The sequence below is a fragment of the Oncorhynchus mykiss genome, unplaced genomic scaffold, assembly GCF_013265735.2.
Source record: "Oncorhynchus mykiss isolate Arlee unplaced genomic scaffold, USDA_OmykA_1.1 un_scaffold_186, whole genome shotgun sequence".
In the NCBI taxonomy this organism is placed as follows: Eukaryota; Metazoa; Chordata; class Actinopteri; order Salmoniformes; family Salmonidae; genus Oncorhynchus; species Oncorhynchus mykiss.
The window spans coordinates 760,001-777,500 of record NW_023493673.1 but is presented as its reverse complement, the minus strand read 5'-3'; the positions used below and the strand labels follow the sequence as shown (position 1 = coordinate 777,500).

Genomic DNA, 17,500 nt, shown 5'->3' with positions numbered 1-17,500 from the left:
GGGTACAGGACAGTAGTTGTTCTGTTATGAATGAGGGGTACAGTAGTTGTTCTGTTATGAATGAGGGGTACAGGACAGTAGTTGTTCTGTTATGAATGAGGGGTACAGGACAGTAGTTGTTCTGTTATGAATGAGGGGTACAGTAGTTGTTCTGTTATGAATGAGGGGTACAGTAGTTGTTCTGTTATGAATGAGGGGTACAGTAGTTGTTCTGTTATGAATGAGGGGTACAGGACAGTAGTTGTTCTGTTATGAATGAGGGGTACAGGACAGTAGTTGTTCTGTTATGAATGAGGGGTACAGTAGTTGTTCTGTTATGAATGAGGGGTACAGTAGTTGTTCTGTTATGAATGAGGGGTACAGTAGTTGTTCTGTTATGAATGAGGGGTACAGGACAGTAGTTGTTCTGTTATGAATGAGGGGTACAGTAGTTGTTCTGTTATGAATAAGGGGAACAGTAGTTGTTCTGTTATGAATGAGGGGGACAGTAGTTGTTCTGTTATGAATGAGGGGTACAGTAGTTGTTCTGTTATGAATGAGGGGTACAGGACAGTAGTTGTTCTGCTATGAATGAGGAGTACAGTAGTTGTTCTGTTATGAATGAGGGGTACAGTAGTTGTTCTGTTATGAATGAGGGGTACAGTAGTTGTTCTGTTATGAATGAGGGGTACAGGACAGTAGTTGTTCTGCTATGAATGAGGAGTACAGTAGTTGTTCTGTTATGAATGAGGGGTACAGGACAGTAGTTGTTCTGTTATGAATGAGGGGTACAGGACAGTAGTTGTTCTGTTATGAATGAGGGGTACAGGACAGTAGTTGTTCTGTTATGAATGAGGGGTACAGGACAGTAGTTGTTCTGTTATGAATGAGAGGGACAGTAGTTGTTCTGTTATGAATGAGGAGTACAGTAGTTGTTCTGTTATGAATGAGGGGTACAGGACAGTAGTTGTTCTGTTATGAATGATGGGTACAGTAGTTGTTCTGTTATGAATGAGGGGTACAGTAGTTGTTCTGTTATGAATGAGGGGTACAGGACAGTAGTTGTTCTGTTATGAATGAGGGGTACAGTAGTTGTTCTGTTATGAATGAGGGGTACAGGACAGTAGTTGTTCTGTTATGAATGAGGGGTACAGTAGTTGTTCTGTTATGAATGAGGGGTACAGGACAGTAGTTGTTCTGTTATGAATGAGGGGTACAGTAGTTGTTCTGTTATGAATGAGGGGTACAGTAGTTGTTCTGTTATGAATGAGGGGTACAGGACAGTAGTTGTTCTGTTATGAATGAGGGGTACAGTAGTTGTTCTGTTATGAATGAGGGGTACAGTAGTTGTTCTGTTATGAATGAGGGGTACAGTAGTTGTTCTGTTATGAATGAGGGGTACAGGACAGTAGTTGTTCTGTTATGAATGAGGGGTACAGGACAGTAGTTGTTCTGTTATGAATGAGGGGTACAGTAGTTGTTCTGTTATGAATGAGGGGTACAGTAGTTGTTCTGTTATGAATGAGGGGTACAGGACAGTAGTTGTTCTGTTATGAATGAGGAGTACAGTAGTTGGTCTGTTATGAATGAGGGGTACAGTAGTTGTTCTGTTATGAATGAGGGGTACAGGACAGTAGTTGTTCTGTTATGAATGAGGGGTACAGTAGTTGTTCTGTTATGAATGAGGGGTACAGGACAGTAGTTGTTCTGTTATGAATGAGGAGTACAGTAGTTGTTCTGTTATGAATGAGGGGTACAGGACAGTAGTTGTTCTGCTATGAATGAGGGGTACAGTAGTTGTTCTGTTATGAATGAGGGGTACAGGACAGTAGTTGTTCTGTTATGAATGAGGGGTACAGGACAGTAGTTGTTCTGTTATGAATGAGGGGTACAGTAGTTGTTCTGCTATGAATGAGGGGTACAGTAGTTGTTCTGTTATGAATGAGGGGTACAGGACAGTAGTTGTTCTGTTATGAATGAGGGGTACAGGACAGTAGTTGTTCTGTTATGAATGAGGGGTACAGGACAGTAGTTGTTCTGTTATGAATGAGGGGTACAGTAGTTGTTCTGCTATGAATGAGGGGTACAGTAGTTGTTCTGTTATGAATGAGGGGTACAGGACAGTAGTTGTTCTGTTATGAATGAGGGGTACAGGACAGTAGTTGTTCTGTTATGAATGAGGGGTACAGTAGTTGTTCTGTTATGAATGAGGGGTACAGGACAGTAGTTGTTATGTTATGAATGAGGGGTACAGGACAGTAGTTGTTCTGTTATGAATGAGGGGTACAGTAGTTGTTCTGTTATGAATGAGGGGTACAGGACAGTAGTTGTTCTGTTATGAATGAGGGGTACAGTAGTTGTTCTGTTATGAATGAGGGGTACAGGACAGTAGTTGTTCTGTTATGAATGAGGGGTACAGGACAGTAGTTGTTCTGTTATGAATGAGGGGTACAGTAGTTGTTCTGCTATGAATGAGGGGTACAGTAGTTGTTCTGTTATGAATGAGGAGTACAGTAGTTGTTCTGTTATGAATGAGGGGTACAGTAGTTGTTCTGCTATGAATGAGGGGTACAGGACAGTAGTTGTTCTGCTATGAATGAGGGGTACAGTAGTTCTGTTATGAATGAGGGGGACAGTAGTCGTTCTGTTATGAATGAGGGGTACAGTAGTTGTTCTGTTATGAATGAGGGGTACAGTAGTTGTTCTGTTATGAATGAGGGGTACAGTAGTTGTTCTGCTATGAATGAGGGGTACAGGACAGTAGTTGTTCTGCTATGAATGAGGGGTACAGTAGTTCTGTTATGAATGAGGGGTACAGTAGTTGTTCTGTTATGAATGAGGGGTACAGTAGTTGTTCTGCTATGAATGAGGGGTACAGTAGTTCTGTTATGAATGAGGGGTACAGTAGTTGTTCTGTTATGAATGAGGGGTACAGGACAGTAGTTGTTCTGTTATGAATGAGGGGTACAGTAGTTGTTCTGTTATGAATGAGGGGTACAGTAGTTGTTCTGTTATGAATGAGGGGTACAGTAGTTGTTCTGTTATGAATGAGGGGTACAGGACAGTAGTTGTTCTGTTATGAATGAGGGGTACAGGACAGTAGTTGTTCTGTTATGAATGAGGGGTACAGTAGTTGTTCTGTTATGAATGAGGGGTACAGGACAGTTGTTGTTCTGCTATGAATGAGGAGTACAGTAGTTGTTCTGTTATGAATGAGGGGTACAGTAGTTGTTCTGTTATGAATGAGGGGTACAGGACAGTAGTTGTTCTGTTATGAATGAGGGGTACAGTAGTTGTTCTGTTATGAATGAGGGGTACAGGACAGTAGTTGTTCTGTTATGAATGAGGAGTACAGTAGTTATTCTGTTATGAATGAGGGGTACAGGACAGTAGTTGTTCTGCTATGAATGAGGGGTACAGTAGTTGTTCTGTTATGAATGAGGGGTACAGGACAGTAGTTGTTCTGTTATGAATGAGGGGTACAGGACAGTAGTTGTTCTGTTATGAATGAGGGGTACAGTAGTTGTTCTGCTATGAATGAGGGGTACAGTAGTTGTTCTGTTATGAATGAGGGGTACAGGACAGTAGTTGTTCTGTTATGAATGAGGGGTACAGGACAGTAGTTGTTCTGTTATGAATGAGGGGTACAGGACAGTAGTTGTTCTGTTATGAATGAGGGGTACAGTAGTTGTTCTGCTATGAATGAGGGGTACAGTAGTTGTTCTGTTATGAATGAGGGGTACAGGACAGTAGTTGTTCTGTTATGAATGAGGGGTACAGGACAGTAGTTGTTCTGTTATGAATGAGGGGTACAGTAGTTGTTCTGTTATGAATGAGGGGTACAGGACAGTAGTTGTTCTGTTATGAATGAGGGGTACAGGACAGTAGTTGTTCTGTTATGAATGAGGGGTACAGTAGTTGTTCTGTTATGAATGAGGGGTACAGGACAGTAGTTGTTCTGTTATGAATGAGGGGTACAGTAGTTGTTCTGTTATGAATGAGGGGTACAGGACAGTAGTTGTTCTGTTATGAATGAGGGGTACAGGACAGTAGTTGTTCTGTTATGAATGAGAGGGTACAGGACAGTAGTTGTTCTGTTATGAATGAGGGGTACAGGACAGTAGTTGTTCTGTTATGAATGAGGAGTACAGTAGTTGTTCTGTTATGAATGAGGGGTACAGTAGTTGTTCTGCTATGAATGAGGGGTACAGGACAGTAGTTGTTCTGCTATGAATGAGGTGTACAGTAGTTCTGTTATGAATGAGGGGGACAGTAGTCGTTCTGTTATGAATGAGGGGTACAGTAGTTGTTCTGTTATGAATGAGGGGTACAGTAGTTGTTCTGTTATGAATGAGGGGTACAGTAGTTGTTCTGCTATGAATGAGGGGTACAGGACAGTAGTTGTTCTGCTATGAATGAGGGGTACAGTAGTTCTGTTATGAATGAGGGGTACAGTAGTTGTTCTGCTATGAATGAGGAGTACAGGACAGTAGTTGTTCTGCTATGAATGAGTGGTACAGGACAGTAGTTGTTCTGTATGAATGAGGGGTACAGTAGTTCTGTTATGAATGAGGGGGACAGTAGTTGTTCTGCTATGAATGAGGGGTACAGTAGTTGTTCTGTTATGAATGAGGGGTACAGGACAGTAGTTGTTCTGTTATGAATGAGGGGTACAGGACAGTAGTTGTTCTGTTATGAATGAGGAGTACAGTAGTTGTTCTGTTATGAATGAGGGGTACAGTAGTTGTTCTGTTATGAATGAGGGGTACAGTAGTTGTTCTGTTATGAATGAGGGGTACAGGACAGTAGTTGTTCTGTTATGAATGAGGGGTACAGGACAGTAGTTGTTCTGTTATGAATGAGGGGTGCAGGACAGTAGTTGTTCTGTTATGAATGAGGGGTACAGGACAGTAGTTGTTCTGTTATGAATGAGGGGTACAGGACAGTAGTTGTTCTGTTATGAATGAGGGGTACAGTAGTTGTTCTGTTATGAATGAGGGGTACAGTAGTTGTTCTGTTATGAATGAGGGGTACAGGACAGTAGTTGTTCTGTTATGAATGAGGGGTACAGTAGTTGTTCTGTTATGAATGAGGAGTACAGGACAGTAGTTGTTCTGTTATGAATGAGGGGTACAGTAGTTGTTCTGTTATGAATGAGGAGTACAGTAGTTGTTCTGTTATGAATGAGGGGTACAGGACAGTAGTTGTTCTGTTATGAATGAGGGGTACAGGACAGTAGTTGTTCTGTTATGAATGAGGGGTACAGGACAGTAGTTGTCCTGTTATGAATGAGGGGTACAGTAGTTGTTCTGTTATGAATGAGGGGTACAGGACAGTAGTTGTTCTGTTATGAATGAGGGGTACAGGACAGTAGTTGTTCTGTTATGAATGAGGGGTACAGTAGTTGTTCTGTTATGAATGAGGGGTACAGGACAGTAGTTGTTCTGTTATGAATGAGGGGTACAGTAGTTGTTCTGTTATGAATGAGGGGTACAGGACAGTAGTTGTTCTGTTATGAATGAGGGGTACAGTAGTTGTTCTGTTATGAATGAGGAGTACAGTAGTTGTTCTGTTATGAATGAGGGGTGCAGTAGTTGTTCTGCTATGAATGAGGGGTACAGTAGTTGTTCTGTTATGAATGAGGGGTACAGTAGTTGTTCTGTTATGAATGAGGGGTACAGTAGTTGTTCTGTTATGAATGAGGGGTACAGTAGTTGTTCTGTTATAAATGAGGGGTACAGTAGTTGTTCTGTTATGAATGAGGGGTACAGGACAGTAGTTGTTCTGTTATGAATGAGGGGTACAGTAGTTGTTCTGTTATGAATGAGGGGTACAGTAGTTGTTCTGCTATGAATGAGGGGTACAGTAGTTGTTCTGTTATGAATGAGGAGTACAGTAGTTGTTCTGTTATGAATGAGGGGTACAGTAGTTGTTCTGTTATGAATGAGGGGTACAGTAGTTGTTCTGTTATGAATGAGGGGTACAGTAGTTGTTCTGTTATGAATGAGGGGTACAGTAGTTGTTATGTTATGAATGAGGGGTACAGTAGTTGTTCTGTTATGAATGAGGGGTACAGTAGTTGTTCTGTTATGAATGAGGGGTACAGTAGTTGTTCTGTTATGAATGAGGGGTACAGTAGTTGTTCTGTTATGAATGAGGGGTACAGTAGTTCTTCTGTTATGAATGAGGGGTACAGTAGTTGTTCTGTTATGAATGAGGGGTACAGTAGTTGTTCTGTTATGAATGAGGGGTACAGGACAGTAGTTGTTCTGTTATGAATGAGGGGTACAGGACAGTAGTTGTTCTGTTATGAATGAGGGGTGCAGGACAGTAGTTGTTCTGTTATGAATGAGGGGTACAGGACAGTAGTTGTTCTGTTATGAATGAGGGGTACAGTAGTTGTTCTGTTATGAATGAGGGGTACAGTAGTTGTTCTGTTATGAATGAGGGGTACAGTAGTTGTTCTGTTATGAATGAGGGGTACAGTAGTTGTTCTGTTATGAATGAGGAGTACAGGACAGTAGTTGTTCTGTTATGAATGAGGAGTACAGTAGTTGTTCTGTTATGAATGAGGGGTACAGGACAGTAGTTGTTCTGTTATGAATGAGGGGTACAGTAGTTGTTCTGTTATGAATGAGGGGTACAGGACAGTAGTTGTTCTGTTATGAATGAGGAGTACAGTAGTTGTTCTGTTATGAATGAGGGGTACAGGACAGTAGTTGTTCTGTTATGAATGAGGAGTACAGTAGTTGTTCTGTTATGAATGAGGGGTACAGGACAGTAGTTGTTCTGTTATGAATGAGGGGTACAGTAGTTGTTCTGTTATGAATGAGGGGTACAGGACAGTAGTTGTTCTGTTATGAATGAGGGGTACAGGACAGTAGTTGTTCTGTTATGAATGAGGGGTACAGTAGTTGTTCTGTTATGAATGAGGGGTACAGGACAGTAGTTGTTCTGTTATGAATGAGGGGTACAGTAGTTGTTCTGTTATGAATGAGGGGTACAGGACAGTAGTTGTTCTGTTATGAATGAGGGGTACAGTAGTTGTTCTGTTATGAATGAGGAGTACAGTAGTTGTTCTGTTATGAATGAGGGGTACAGTAGCTGTTCTGTTATGAATGAGGGGTACAGTAGTTGTTCTGCTATGAATGAGGGGTACAGTAGTTGTTCTGTTATGAATGAGGAGTACAGTAGTTGTTCTGTTATGAATGAGGGGTACAGTAGTTGTTCTGCTATGAATGAGGGGTACAGGACAGTAGTTGTTCTGTTATGAATGAGGGGTACAGGACAGTAGTTGTTCTGTTATGAATGAGGGGTACAGTAGTTGTTCTGTTATGAATGAGGGGTACAGGACAGTAGTTGTTCTGTTATGAATGAGGGGTACAGTAGTTGTTCTGTTATGAATGAGGGGTACAGGACAGTAGTTGTTCTGTTATGAATGAGGGGTACAGGACAGTAGTTGTTCTGTTATGAATGAGAGGGTACAGGACAGTAGTTGTTCTGTTATGAATGAGGGGTACAGGACAGTAGTTGTTCTGTTATGAATGAGGAGTACAGTAGTTGTTCTGTTATGAATGAGGGGTACAGTAGTTGTTCTGCTATGAATGAGGGGTACAGGACAGTAGTTGTTCTGCTATGAATGAGGGGTACAGTAGTTCTGTTATGAATGAGGGGGACAGTAGTCGTTCTGTTATGAATGAGGGGTACAGTAGTTGTTCTGTTATGAATGAGGGGTACAGTAGTTGTTCTGTTATGAATGAGGGGTACAGTAGTTGTTCTGCTATGAATGAGGGGTACAGTAGTTCTGTTATGAATGAGGGGTACAGTAGTTGTTCTGCTATGAATGAGGAGTACAGGACAGTAGTTGTTCTGCTATGAATGAGTGGTACAGGACAGTAGTTGTTCTGCTATGAATGAGGGGTACAGTAGTTCTGTTATGAATGAGGGGGACAGTAGTTGTTCTGCTATGAATGAGGGGTACAGTAGTTGTTCTGTTATGAATGAGGGGTACAGGACAGTAGTTGTTCTGTTATGAATGAGGGGTACAGGACAGTAGTTGTTCTGTTATGAATGAGGAGTACAGTAGTTGTTCTGTTATGAATGAGGGGTACAGTAGTTGTTCTGTTATGAATGAGGGGTACAGTAGTTGTTCTGTTATGAATGAGGGGTACAGGACAGTAGTTGTTCTGTTATGAATGAGGGGTACAGGACAGTAGTTGTTCTGTTATGAATGAGGGGTGCAGGACAGTAGTTGTTCTGTTATGAATGAGGGGTACAGGACAGTAGTTGTTCTGTTATGAATGAGGGGTACAGGACAGTAGTTGTTCTGTTATGAATGAGGGGTACAGTAGTTGTTCTGTTATGAATGAGGGGTACAGTAGTTGTTCTGTTATGAATGAGGGGTACAGTAGTTGTTCTGTTATGAATGAGGGGTTCAGTAGTTGTTCTGTTATGAATGAGGAGTACAGGACAGTAGTTGTTCTGTTATGAATGAGGGGTACAGTAGTTGTTCTGTTATGAATGAGGAGTACAGTAGTTGTTCTGTTATGAATGAGGGGTACAGGACAGTAGTTGTTCTGTTATGAATGAGGGGTACAGGACAGTAGTTGTTCTGTTATGAATGAGGGGTACAGGACAGTAGTTGTTCTGTTATGAATGAGGGGTACAGTAGTTGTTCTGTTATGAATGAGGGGTACAGGACTGTAGTTGTTCTGTTATGAATGAGGGGTACAGTAGTTGTTCTGTTATGAATGAGGGGTACAGGACAGTAGTTGTTCTGTTATGAATGAGGGGTACAGGACAGTAGTTGTTCTGTTATGAATGAGGGGTACAGTAGTTGTTCTGTTATGAATGAGGGGTACAGGACAGTAGTTGTTCTGTTATGAATGAGGGGTACAGTAGTTGTTCTGTTATGAATGAGGGGTACAGGACAGTAGTTGTTCTGTTATGAATGAGGGGTACAGTAGTTGTTCTGTTATGAATGAGGAGTACAGTAGTTGTTCTGTTATGAATGAGGGGTACAGTAGTTGTTCTGCTATGAATGAGGGGTACAGTAGTTGTTCTGTTATGAATGAGGGGTACAGTAGTTGTTCTGTTATGAATGAGGGGTACAGTAGTTGTTCTGTTATGAATGAGGGGTACAGTAGTTGTTCTGTTATAAATGAGGGGTACAGTAGTTGTTCTGTTATGAATGAGGGGTACAGGACAGTAGTTGTTCTGTTATGAATGAGGGGTACAGTAGTTGTTCTGTTATGAATGAGGGGTACAGTAGTTGTTCTGCTATGAATGAGGGGTACAGTAGTTGTTCTGTTATGAATGAGGAGTACAGTAGTTGTTCTGTTATGAATGAGGGGTACATTAGTTGGTCTGTTATGAATGAGGGGTACAGTAGTTGTTCTGTTATGAATGAGGGGTACAGTAGTTGTTCTGTTATGAATGAGGGGTACAGTAGTTGTTCTGTTATGAATGAGGGGTACAGTAGTTGTTCTGTTATGAATGAGGGGTACAGTAGTTGTTCTGTTATGAATGAGGGGTACAGTAGTTGTTCTGTTATGAATGAGGGGTACAGTAGTTGTTCTGTTATGAATGAGGGGTACAGTAGTTGTTCTGTTATGAATGAGGGGTACAGTAGTTGTTCTGTTATGAATGAGGGGTACAGGACAGTAGTTGTTCTGTTATGAATGAGGGGTACAGGACAGTAGTTGTTCTGTTATGAATGAGGGGTGCAGGACAGTAGTTGTTCTGTTATGAATGAGGGGTACAGGACAGTAGTTGTTCTGTTATGAATGAGGGGTACAGTAGTTGTTCTGTTATGAATGAGGGGTACAGTAGTTGTTATGAATGAGGGGTACAGTAGTTGTTCTGTTATGAATGAGGGGTACAGTAGTTGTTCTGTTATGAATGAGGAGTACAGGACAGTAGTTGTTCTGTTATGAATGAGGAGTACAGTAGTTGTTCTGTTATGAATGAGGGGTACAGGACAGTAGTTGTTCTGTTATGAATGAGGGGTACAGTAGTTGTTCTGTTATGAATGAGGGGTACAGGACAGTAGTTGTTCTGTTATGAATGAGGAGTACAGTAGTTGTTCTGTTATGAATGAGGGGTACAGGACAGTAGTTGTTCTGTTATGAATGAGGAGTACACTAGTTGTTCTGTTATGAATGAGGGGTACAGGACAGTAGTTGTTCTGTTATGAATGAGGGGTACAGTAGTTGTTCTGTCATGAATGAGGGGTACAGGACAGTAGTTGTTCTGTTATGAATGAGGGGTACAGGACAGTAGTTGTTATGTTATGAATGAGGGGTACAGTAGTTGTTCTGTTATGAATGAGGGGTACAGGACAGTAGTTGTTCTGTTATGAATGAGGGGTACAGTAGTTGTTCTGTTATGAATGAGGGGTACAGGACAGTAGTTGTTCTGTTATGAATGAGGGGTACAGTCGTTGTTCTGTTATGAATGAGGAGTACAGTAGTTGTTCTGTTATGAATGAGGGGTACAGTAGTTGTTCTGCTATGAATGAGGGGTACAGTAGTTGTTCTGTTATGAATGAGGGGTACAGTAGTTGTTCTGTTATGAATGAGGGGTACAGTAGTTGTTCTGTTATGAATGAGGGGTACAGTAGTTGTTCTGTTATAAATGAGGGGTACAGTAGTTGTTCTGTTATGAATGAGGGGTACAGGACAGTAGTTGTTCTGTTATGAATGAGGGGTACAGTAGTTGTTCTGTTATGAATGAGGGGTACAGTAGTTGTTCTGCTATGAATGAGGGGTACAGTAGTTGTTCTGTTATGAATGAGGAGTACAGTAGTTGTTCTGTTATGAATGAGGGGTACAGTAGTTGTTCTGTTATGAATGAGGGGTACAGTAGTTGTTCTGTTATGAATGAGGGGTACAGTAGTTGTTCTGTTATGAATGAGGGGTACAGTAGTTGTTCTGTTATGAATGAGGGGTACAGTAGTTGTTCTGTTATGAATGAGGGGTACAGTAGTTGTTCTGTTATGAATGAGGGGTACAGTAGTTGTTCTGTTATGAATGAGGGGTACAGTAGTTGTTCTGTTATGAATGAGGGGTACAGGACAGTAGTTGTTCTGTTATGAATGAGGGGTACAGGACAGTAGTTGTTCTGCTATGAATGAGGGGTACAGTAGTTGTTCTGTTATGAATGAGGAGTACAGTAGTTGTTCTGTTATGAATGAGGGGTACAGTAGTTGTTCTGTTATGAATGAGGGGTACAGGACAGTAGTTGTTCTGCTATGAATGAGGGGTACAGTAGTTGTTCTGTTATGAATGAGGGGTACAGTAGTTGTTCTGTTATGAATGAGGAGTACAGTAGTTGTTCTGTTATTAATGAGGGGTACAGTAGTTGTTCTGTTATGAATGAGGGGTACAGTAGTTGTTCTGTTATGATTGAGGGGTACAGGACAGTAGTTGTTCTGTTATGAATGAGGGGTACAGTAGTTGTTCTGTTATGAATGAGGGGTACAGTAGTTGTTCTGTTATGAATGAGGGGTACAGTAGTTGTTCTGCTATGAATGAGGGGTACAGTAGTTGTTCTGCTATGAATGAGGGGTACAGTAGTTGTTCTGTTATGAATGAGGGGTACAGTAGTTGTTCTGTTATGAATGAGGGGTACAGGACAGTAGTTGTTCTGTTATGAATGAGGGGTACAGTAGTTGTTCTGTTATGAATGAGGGGTACAGTAGTTGTTCTGTTATGAATGAGGGGTACAGTAGTTGTTCTGTTATGAATGAGGGGTACAGTAGTTGTTCTGTTATGAATGAGGGGTACAGGACAGTAGTTGTTCTGTTATGAATGAGGGGTACAGGACAGTAGTTGTTCTGTTATGAATGAGGGGTACAGTAGTTGTTCTGTTATGAATGAGGAGTACAGTAGTTGTTCTGTTATGAATGAGGGGTACAGGACAGTAGTTGTTCTGTTATGAATGAGGGGTACAGGACAGTAGTTGTTCTGTTATGAATGAGGGGTACAGGACAGTAGTTGTTCTGCTATGAATGAGGGGTACAGTAGTTGTTCTGTTATGAATGAGGAGTACAGTAGTTGTTCTGTTATGAATGAGGGGTACAGTAGTTGTTCTGTAATGAATGAGGGGTACAGGACAGTAGTTGTTCTGCTATGAATGAGGGGTACAGTAGTTGTTCTGTTATGAATGAGGGGTACAGTAGTTGTTCTGTTATGAATGAGGAGTACAGTAGTTGTTCTGTTATGAATGAGGGGTACAGTAGTTGTTCTGTTATGAATGAGGGGTACAGGACAGTAGTTGTTCTGTTATGAATGAGGGGTACAGTAGTTGTTCTGTTATGAATGAGGGGTACAGTAGTTGTTCTGTTATGAATGAGGGGTACAGTAGTTGTTCTGTTATGAATGAGGGGTACAGTAGTTGTTCTGTTATGAATGAAGGGTACAGTAGTTGTTCTGCTATGAATGAGGGGTACAGTAGTTGTTCTGTTATGAATGAGGGGTACAGTAGTTGTTCTGTTATGAATGAGGGGTACAGTAGTTGTTCTGTTATGAATGAGGGGTACAGTAGTTGTTCTGTTATGAATGAGGGGTACAGTAGTTGTTCTGTTATGAATGAGGGGTACAGGACAGTAGTTGTTCTGTTATGAATGAGGGGTACAGTAGTTGTTCTGTTATGAATGAGGGGTACAGTAGTTGTTCTGCTATGAATGAGGGGTACAGTAGTTGTTCTGTTATGAATGAGGAGTACAGTAGTTGTTCTGTTATGAATGAGGGGTACAGTAGTAGTTCTGTTATGAATGAGGAGTACAGTAGTTGTTCTGTTATGAATGAGGGGTACAGGACAGTAGTTGTTCTGTTATGAATGAGGGGTACAGGACAGTAGTTGTTCTGTTATGAATGAGGGGTACAGTAGTTGTTCTGTTATGAATGAGGGGTACAGGACAGTAGTTGTTATGTTATGAATGAGGGGTACAGGACAGTAGTTGTTCTGTTATGAATGAGGGGTACAGTAGTTGTTCTGTTATGAATGAGGAGTACAGTAGTTGTTGTTCTGTTATGAATGAGGGGTACAGTAGTTGTTCTGTTATGAATGAGGGGTACAGTAGTTGTTCTGTTATGAATGAGGGGTACAGTAGTTGTTGTTCTGTTATGAATGAGGGGTACAGTAGTTGTTCTGTTATGAATGAGGGGTACAGTAGTTGTTCTGTTATGAATGAGGGGTACAGTAGTTGTTGTTCTGTTATGAATGAGGGGTACAGTAGTTGTTCTGTTATGAATGAGGGGTACAGTAGTTGTTGTTCTGCTATGAATGAGGGGTACAGTAGTTGTTCTGTTATGAATGAGGAGTACAGTAGTTGTTCTGCTATGAATGAGGGGTACAGTAGTTGTTCTGTTATGAATGAGGGGTACAGTAGTTGTTCTGTTATGAATGAGGGGTACAGTAGTTGTTCTGTTATGAATGAGGGGTACAGTAGTTGTTCTGCTATGAATGAGGGGTACAGTAGTTGTTCTGCTATGAATGAGGGGTACAGTAGTTGTTCTGCTATGAATGAGGGGTACAGTAGTTGTTCTGTTATGAATGAGGAGTACAGTAGTTGTTCTGCTATGAATGAGGGGTACAGTAGTTGTTCTGCTATGAATGAGGGGTACAGGACACTAGTTGTTCTGCTATGAATGAGGGGTACAGGACAGTAGTTGTTCTGTTATGAATGAGGGGTACAGGACAGTAGTTGTTCTGTTATGAATGAGGGGTACAGTAGTTGTTCTGTTATGAATGAGGAGTACAGTAGTTGTTCTGCTATGAATGAGGGGTACAGTAGTAGTTCTGTTATGAATGAGGGGTACAGTAGTTGTTCTGTTATGAATGAGGGGTACAGGACAGTAGTTGTTCTGTTATGAATGAGGGGTACAGGACAGTAGTTGTTCTGTTATGAATGAGGGGTACAGGACAGTAGTTGTTCTGTTATGAATGAGGGGTACAGGACATTAGTTGTTCTGTTATGAATGAGGGGTACAGTAGTTGTTGTTCTGTTATGAATGAGGGGTACAGGACAGTAGTTGTTCTGTTATGAATGAGGAGTACAGTAGTTGTTCTGTTATGAATGAGGGGTACAGGACAGTAGTTGTTCTGTTATGAATGAGGGGTACAGGACAGTAGTTGTTCTGTTATGAATGAGGGGTACAGGACAGTAGTTGTTCTGTTATGAATGAGGGGTACAGGACAGTAGTTGTTCTGTTATGAATGAGGAGTACAGTAGTTGTTCTGTTATGAATGAGGGGTACAGGACAGTAGTTGTTCTGTTATGAATGAGGGGTACAGGACAGTAGTTGTTCTGTTATGAATGAGGGGTACAGGACAGTAGTTGTTCTGTTATGAATGAGGGGTACAGGACAGTAGTTGTTCTGTTATGAATGAGGGGTACAGGACAGTAGTTGTTCTGCTATAAATGAGGAGTACAGTAGTTGTTCTGCTATGAATGAGGGGTACAGGACAGTAGTTGTTCTGTTATGAATGAGGGGTACAGTAGTTGTTCTGCTATGAATGAGGGGTACAGGACAGTAGTTGTTCTGTTATGAATGAGGGGTACAGGACAGTAGTTGTTCTGTTATGAATGAGGGGTACAGGACAGTAGTTGTTCTGCTATGAATGAGGGGTACAGTAGTTGTTCTGTTATGAATGAGGGGTACAGTAGTTGTTCTGTTATGAATGAGGGGTACAGGACAGTAGTTGTTCTGTTATGAATGAGGGGTACAGGACAGTAGTTGTTCTGTTATGAATGAGGGGTACAGGACAGTAGTTGTTCTGTTATGAATGAGGGGTACAGTAGCTGTTCTGTTATGAATGAGGGGTACAGTAGTTGTTCTGCTATGAATGAGGGGTACAGTAGTTGTTCTGCTATGAATGAGGGGTGCAGTAGTTGTTCTGTTATGAATGAGGGGTACAGGACAGTAGTTGTTCTGCTATGAATGAGGGGTACAGTAGTTGTTATGTTATGAATGAGGGGTACAGGACAGTAGTTGTTCTGTTATGAATGAGGGGTACAGTAGTTGTTCTGTTATGAATGAGGGGTACAGTAGTTGTTCTGTTATGAATGAGGGGTACAGTAGTTGTTCTGTTATGAATGAGGAGTACAGTAGTTGTTCTGTTATGAATGAGGGGTACAGTAGTTGTTCTGTTATGAATGAGGGGTACAGTAGTTGTTCTGTTATGAATGAGGGGTACAGTAGTTGTTCTGTTATGAATGAGGGGTACAGTAGTTGTTCTGTTATGAATGAGGGGTACAGTAGTTGTTCTGTTATGAATGAGGGGTACAGTAGTTGTTCTGTTATGAATGAGGAGTACAGTAGTTGTTCTGTTATGAATGAGGGGTACAGTAGTTGTTCTGTTATGAATGAGGGGTACAGTAGTTGTTCTGTTATGAATGAGGGGTACAGTAGTTGTTCTGTTATGAATGAGGGGTACAGTAGTTGTTCTGTTATGAATGAGGGGTACAGTAGTTGTTCTGTTATGAATGAGGGTTACAGTAGTTGTTCTGTTATGAATGAGGGGTACAGTAGTTGTTCTGTTATGAATGAGGGGTACAGGACAGTAGTTGTTCTGTTATAAATGAGGGGTACAGTAGTTGTTCTGTTATGAATGAGGGGTACAGGACAGTAGTTGTTCTGTTATGAATGAGGGGTACAGTAGTTGTTCTGTTATGAATGAGGGGTACAGTAGTTGTTCTGTTATGAATGAGGGGTACAGTAGTTGTTCTGTTATGAATGAGGGGTACAGTAGTTGTTCTGTTATGAATGAGGAGTACAGTAGTTGTTCTGTTATGAATGAGGGGTACAGGACAGTAGTTGTTCTGTTATGAATGAGGGGTACAGTAGTTGTTCTGTTATGAATGAGAGGTACAGTAGTTGTTCTGTTATGAATGAGGGGTACAGTAGTTGTTCTGTTATGAATGAGGGGTACAGGACAGTAGTTGTTCTGTTATGAATGAGGGGTACAGGACAGTAGTTGTTCTGTTATGAATGAGGGGTACAGGACAGTAGTTGTTCTGTTATGAATGAGGGGTACAGGACAGGAGCTGTTGTTCTGTTATGAATGAGGGATAGAGGACAGGAGCTGTTGTTATGTTATGAATGAGGGGTACAGGACAGTAGTTGTTCTGTTATGAATGAGGGGTACAGGACAGTAGTTGTTCTGTTATGAATGAGGGGTACAGTAGTTGTTCTGTTATGAATGAGGGGTACAGGACAGTAGTTGTTCTGTTATGAATGAGGGGTACAGTAGTTGTTCTGTTATGAATGAGGGGTACAGTAGCTGTTCTTCTGTTATGAATGAGGGGTACAGTAGTTGTTCTGTTATGAATGAGGGGTACAGGACAGTAGTTGTTCTGTTATGAATGAGGGGTACAGGACAATAGTTGTTCTGTTATGAATGAGGGGTACAGGACAGTAGTTGTTCTGTTATGAATGAGGGGTACAGGACAGTTGTTGTTCTGCTATGAATGAGGGGTACAGTAGCTGTTCTTCTGTTATGAATGAGGGGTACAGTAGTTGTTCTGTTATGAATGAGGAGTACAGTAGTTGTTCTGTTATGAATGAGGGGTACAGTAGTTGTTCTGTTATGAATGAGGGGTACAGTAGTTGTTCTGTTATGAATGAGGGGTACAGGACAGTAGTTGTTCTGCTATGAATGAGGGGTACAGTAGTTGTTCTGCTATGAATGAGGGGTACAGGACAGTAGTTGTTCTGTTATGAATGAGGAGTACAGTAGTTGTTCTGTTATGAATGAGGGGTACAGTAGTTGTTCTGTTATGAATGAGGAGTACAGGACAGTAGTTGTTCTGTTATGAATGAGGGGTACAGTAGTTGTTCTGTTATGAATGAGGAGTACAGTAGTTGTTCTGTTATGAATGAGGGGTACAGTAGTTGTTCTGTTATGAATGAGGGGTACAGTAGTTGTTCTGTTATGAATGAGGGGTACAGTAGTTGTTCTGTTATGAATGAGGGGTACAGGACAGTAGTTGTTCTGTTATGAATGAGGGGTACAGGACAGTAGTTGTTCTGTTATGAATGAGGGGTACAGGACAGTAGTTGTTCTGTTATGAATGAGGGGTACAGGACAGTAGTTGTTCTGTTATGAATGAGGGGTACAGGACAGTAGTTGTTCTGTTATGAATGAGGGGTACAGGACAGTAGTTGTTCTGTTATGAATGAGGGGTACAGTAGTTGTTCTGTTATGAATGAGGGGTACAGGACAGTAGTTGTTCTGTTATGAATGAGGGGTACAGTAGTTGTTCTGTTATGAATGAGGGGTACAGTAGTTGTTCTGTTATGAATGAGGGGTACAGTAGCTGTTCTTCTGTTATGAATGAGGAGTACAGTAGTTGTTCTGTTATGAATGAGGGGTACAGTAGTTGTTCTGTTATGAATGAGGGGTACAGGACAGTAGTTGTTCTGTTATGAATGAGGGGTACAGGACAGTAGTTGTTCTGTTATGAATGAGGGGTACAGTAGTTGTTCTGTTATGAATGAGGGGTACAGTAGTTGTT

General features: G+C 41.2%; 1 protein-coding gene across 1 annotated transcript in view; it reads left to right on the top strand.

Moving 5' to 3' along the window:
- Positions 1-17,500, top strand: part of LOC110506208 (C-terminal-binding protein 2) — an 87,773-nt gene that overhangs the window by 7,501 nt on the left and 62,772 nt on the right. The window lies entirely within an intron of this gene.